The sequence below is a fragment of the Solanum verrucosum genome, unplaced genomic scaffold (genome assembly GCF_900185275.1).
Source record: "Solanum verrucosum unplaced genomic scaffold, falcon-dt-bn FXZP01000164.1, whole genome shotgun sequence".
Classification (NCBI taxonomy): Eukaryota; Viridiplantae; Streptophyta; class Magnoliopsida; order Solanales; family Solanaceae; genus Solanum; species Solanum verrucosum.
In genome coordinates, this window is record NW_026020388.1 from 57999 (window position 1) to 63998 (window position 6000).

Sequence of the window (6000 nt, forward strand, 5' to 3'; positions counted from 1 at the left end):
GATTATCATGTTATTACTCAGTTTATTGCATGAATTTCAGAACCCTAGCTATGTATTTCTTTAGTTCTTGAATTACACATGCTAGGTAAGATATCTCAGTTATTCAGTTATACATGCCTCAGTTATTAATGCATTATTATGATATTAATTGTTGCATTTTCAGTTTACATGTTCAATTTTGAGCTATCCAGTATGTTACATAAATCTATTCATAACTAGTTAACCACTTAATTCATTGGGAGTAGCATAATATTGAGTTGGACTAGGGTTCAACGTACCCATATAGTCCCAGAATTACGAGCCACGTAGGTGTAAGTCCCCTCTGTGGGCAACATCTGTTTAGTGATCACGCCAGTATGCCTCTATACCTCTGGCAGGGTATATTGGGTCCTCTCGATGGGGCGTATACATCGGACTCCACATTTAGCTCATGTGATTTTATAGTCAGTTATTAGTAGCTCCCATAGTTCAGTCAGACTCTATTGCATTGCCCACATTTACAGTTCATTCAATATTCAGTCAGCATGTTATAAATTGGTCATTGCATTCAGTTATCTCAGAATTCAGTATCTATATCATGTCCAGATTATTTCATTGCTTTATTGCTTTGTTTAACTATTTGTTATTTCAGTTTTACTCTATCTTGCATGCTCAGTACCTTTCAAGTACTAACGCATACGTGCGCTATAACTTCTCGTGATGTAGGTTTAGGTTCTCAGCAACCAGATCACGCTTAGATCGATTCCCGATCTCCATTTCAGCAGAATCAGTGGTGAGTCCTCATTCTCCGAGGACAATAGTCATGAGTCACTTTTCAGTATTTTTAGTCCTTTAGTTTCAGTTTTCCTAGACTTAGCTAGGACCTGTCCCATCATTTCTAGTCAGTTAGAGGCTATTTTCAAACCTAGTTAGATTCAACTTAGTATTGAGTTAATATCTTCTTTGTATTAAATTCAACAGTTATCATTTATCTCTGTTATAGTATATGGGTATTCCCCATCTTCTCAGATTTCTTTATGATTTAGTTTCCGTATCAGTTTATTATCTTTAGTATGCTCATGATCATGCTAGCAGGGTTATCTTGGGATTATTTGTGGTCCTAGGTCCCGTGTTCACATCTCTGGGGTAGTCTCGGGGCGTGACAAACTTGTTATCAGAGCATTAGGTTTAAGATTCCTAGGATGTCTGAAAAGCTGCACTAAGTAGAGTCCTTTTCATGGGTGTGAAGTGCATCACATCAAATGAGAGGGTGGCTATAAAGTGTTTTAGGAAAACTTCACTTTTTTGATATTCTTATCGTGCGTTGGTATGATCTCCTTTCTAATCCATCGTTATGCGCTTAAGATCATGCCTCCTCGTAGAGCTTATGCATGGAATTCTAATGCACGCAATGCTAACGTAATTCCTCTAGTCCCAGACCTTGAGGTTTCGAATGCAGAGTTTTGGAATTCGATTCAGCTTTTGGCTCAGAGTATGACCAACCAAAACAATCAACAAGTTCCAGTTCCTACTAATAGAAATGGTGGATCACTGGCAGCTAGAGTTTGAGATTTTTTTTTTAAGGATGAATCCGCCTGAGTTTTAGTGTCACAAGTTGGTGAAGACCCACAAAACTTCATTGATGAGGTAAAGAAAATCTTTGGAGTGATGCAAGTGATTGGTAATGGTAGGGTTGAGTTGGCATCCTATGAACCTAAGGATGTGGCTCACTTATGGTACACTTAGTGGAAAGATACAGGGGCTACTCTTGCCTTTGTAACTCCCAATATAGCAGTAATCCTAGGTGTCAGTCCAGAAACTCTCTCAGAACCCTTCTCAGTCTCTACTCTAGTCTGTGACCCAGTTATAGCTAGACGGGTATACAAAAATTGCCCTGTCACAGTCTCTCAAAAAGTCACCTCAACAGATCTTGTAGATTTGGATATGGTAGACTTCAATGTCATTCTAGGCATGGATTGGTTACATTCATGTTATGCCTCAGTCGATTGTAGAACTAGGATTGTTCGTTTTCAGTTTCCAGATGAACCAATCCTAGAATGGAAGGGTAGTAGCTTAGCGCCTATGGGTCGATTCATTTCTTACCTTAAGGCCAGAAAGATGATCTTTAAGGGTTATCTCTATCACCTAGTTTGGGTTAAGGATTCTAGTTCCAAATCTCCAATCTTGAGTCAGTTCCAGTCGTTAATGAGTTTCCAGAAGTGTTTCCAGATGATCTTATCGGAGTTCCTCCCGAAAGGGAAATCGACTTTGGAATTGTTCTCCTTCCAGATACCCACCCTATCTCTATTACTCCTTACAGAATGGCTCCAGCTGAGCTTAAGGAATTGAAAGAGCAGTTGTGCACCAGTGTTGTTCATAAAGAAGAAATATGGTTCTCTCAGAATGTACATTGACTATAGGCAGTTGAACGAGATCACAATCAAGAATAAGTATCTCATCCCCAGGATTGATGACTTGTTCGACCAACTTCAGGGTGCTAGTAATTTCTCAAAGATAGTGACATTCCGAAAACATCCTTCAGAACTCGATATGGTCATTACAAATTTGTAATTATGTCATTTGGACTAACCAATGCTGCTGCAACTTTCATGGATTTGATGAACAGAGTGTTCAAGAAGTACTTAGACTTGTTCGTTATCGTCTTTATTGATGATATCTTCATTTACTCTAGGAATGAGGAAGAACATGCGAGTCATTTGAGAGTTGTTCTGCAAACTCTCAAAGATCGCCAGTTATTTGCAAAATTTAACAAGTGCGAGTTTTGGTTACAATCAGTTGCTTTCCTTGGGCATATTGTGTCTAGTGAAGGAATTCGAGTAGATTCCTAGAAGATAGAAGCAGTAAAACAATGGCCCAGACCTACCTCTGCTACAGATATCAGAAGTTTCTTAGGTCTAGCGGGCTATTACAGACGGTTCGTGGAAGGATTTTCATCCATAGCCTCACCATTGACTAGGTTGACTCAGAAAAAGGTTATGTTCCAGTGTTCAGATGATTATGAGAAAAGCTTCGTAGAACTGAAAACTAGGTTGACTACAGCTCCTGTCTTGACTCTATAAGAGGGTTCAGATGGTTATGTGATCTATTCTGATGCATCCAAGGTCGGCCTAGGTTGTGTGTTGATGCAGCGAGGTAAAGTTATAGCTTATGCTTCAGACAACTTAAGGTGCATGAGAAGACTTATCCGATTCATGACCGCAAGTTTGCAGCAGTGGTGTTGACACTCAAGATTTGGAGACACTACTTGTATGGTGTTCATGTATATGTGTTCACAAACCATAAGAGCCTCCCATATGTTTTCACCTAGAAAGAGTTGAATCTTTGCCAGAGAAGGTGGCTTGAGTTCCTCAAAGATTATGATATGAGCGTGCGTTACCATCCAGGTAAGGAAAATGTAGTAGCAGATGCTCTTAGCAGATGCTCTTAGCAGATTATTCATGGGTAGTGTAGCACATGTTGAGGAAGAAAGAAGAGAGCTAGCAAAGGATGTTCACAAACTTCCTCGCCTAGGAGTTCGTCTTAAGAGCATATCAGATGGTGGTGTAATGATTTAGAATGGGGCAGAATCTTCTTTGGTAGTAAAGGTTAAAGAAAAGCAAGACAGTGATCCAATCTTGCTTGAGCTTAAGGGTGCAGTCCACAATCAGAGAGTTGAGGTATTCTCCCGAGGGGGAGATGGTGTGCTTTGCTACCAGGGTCGATTATATGTTCCTAATGTGGGAGAGTTGAGAAAACATATTCTTGCAAAGGCCCATAACTCCAGATATTCTATTCATCCAGGTGCCACTAAGATGTATCGCGATCTGCGGGAAGTCTATTGGTGGAATGGTATGAAAAGAGATATAACAGACTTTGTGGTTAAGAGCCCCAATTGCCAGCAAGTCATGGTAGAACATCAGAAGCTAGGAGGCATGACTCAAGAGATTGACATTCCTACTTGGAAGTGGGAAGTGACCAACATGGACTTCATCAGAGGTTTACCTCATACTCGCAGACAACATGACTCCATTTGGGTGATTGTTGATAGGGTTACTAAGTCTTCTCGCCTTTTTGGCGGTCAAGACTACAGATTCGGTGGAGGATTATGCCAAGCTTTACATTAATGAGATTGTGAGGTTGCATGGGGTTCCATTGTCTATCATCTCAGATAGAGATCCTCAATTTACCTCTCATAACTGGAAATCATTTCAGAAAGGTCTTGGTACTCAGGTTAATCTTAGCACAACATTTTATCCCCAGATGAATGGTCAGGCAGCGCGTACCATTCAGAGTTTAGAGGACATGTTGAAAGCTTGTGTGATCGACTTTAAAGGTAGTTGGGATGATTACCTTCCTCTCATTAGGTTTGCCTACAACAATAGTTACCATTCCAGCATTCAGATGGCCCCTTTTGAGGCATTGTATGGGCGTAGATGTAGATCTTTAGTTGGATGGTTTGAAGTAGGTGAAGCAGCCTTAATAGGACCAGATTCAGTCCTTGATGCTATGGAGAAAGTGCAACTCATTAGAGATAGACTTAAGACTGCTCAGAGTCGTCAGAAGTCTTATGCAGATGTGAGAAGAAGGGAACTAGAGTTCCAAGTTGATGATTGGGTTTTCTTGAAAGTGTCACCTATGAAGGGGGTGATGAGATTTGGCAAGAAAGGAAAGCTTAGTCCCAGATATGTAGGCCCTTACCGGATCTTGAAAAAGATTGGTAAAGTGGCTTATGAGTTAGAGTTGCCAGCACACTTAGCAGCATGCATCTAGTCTTTCACATTTCTTTTTTTAAGAAATGTGTGGGTGCTCCAGCATCCATAGTGTTATTAGAGAGTGTGGCCGTGAAAGATAGTCTCTTGTATGAGGATGTACCAGTTGAGATTCTCGATCGTCAGGTTAGAAAGTTGAGAAATAAAGAAATCGCTTCAGTCAAGATTTTGTGGAAGAGTCAGTCCGTAGAGAAAGCTACTTGGGAAGCAGAAGCAGCCATGAAGTCCAAGTATCCTCAGCTCTTTCCTACCAATTCCATTCCAGCTTGAGGTAATAGTTCCTCTTCAGTTTTTCAGTCATTCATGCGTAGATTCAGTCTTAGTATCATGTTCCTTTAGTTTGGACTTGTATTTTCAGCGGATTTGCATGTTCTTGGAACTAAGTTCAGTTAGAAATTTAGTTCTAAGTGTTTAGTGGTAGGGAATGCAGCCCTCTCCCTCCATTTTAGCTAGTTTAGTTACCATTCGAGGACGAATGGTCCCAAGGGGGAGATAATGTAACACCCCGTATTTGAAACAGACCAAAAATGCAGATTTTGAGAAGTTGCAGGTGCAACCCATGGTTGCCATCCACAGACCGTAGGTCAGACCACGACCCATGCTGGTGGTCCGCTGTTCGCCACTGCAATCCCTCACTAAACCCAGCTCAGAAAATCAACTAAGTCTCGATCCACGAACCGTAGGTCAGACCCCGATCCGTGGTCAGTGTTCGTGAATCAAGACTCCTTTACCCAACCTCTGACAAAAACTATGGTCGACCAGCATGGATCGTCGTTCAATCCACGGTCTGTAGGTCTGACCATAAGTAGGGGTCAACAACCAGTTAGATGAAAATTATGATTGAGTCAACTTCAGATAGTGATAACTCTTTGTACAAAAGGAATTATGTGTCTCATAACCTATGATATGAAAGATAATTGAATGCTCTTTCCAACGCCACTGAGTTTGCTTAAATCTGACCTCCGAGTAAAAAGTTATGCTCGTTTTAGTGAAGCCTGACGGGGAGACTCGACAGACGATTGATTGACCTAAGGCCTGTAGGTCCAGTCCGTCGGTCACTCCGACAACAATTAAGTTAGGTGTCTTTTGGCCTTTTCCTATTTTGTTTAACCCCTAAGGTATGTCGTTTAGACCCTAAATCATGAGGTTTTAGTCAGTTTATGCCTAGAAACATAACTAGAACTTATCCAAGTCAAATCATTAATCAAAACATAGAAAATTAGAAGCAAGAGAGGAGAAAAAGGTCAAGAAC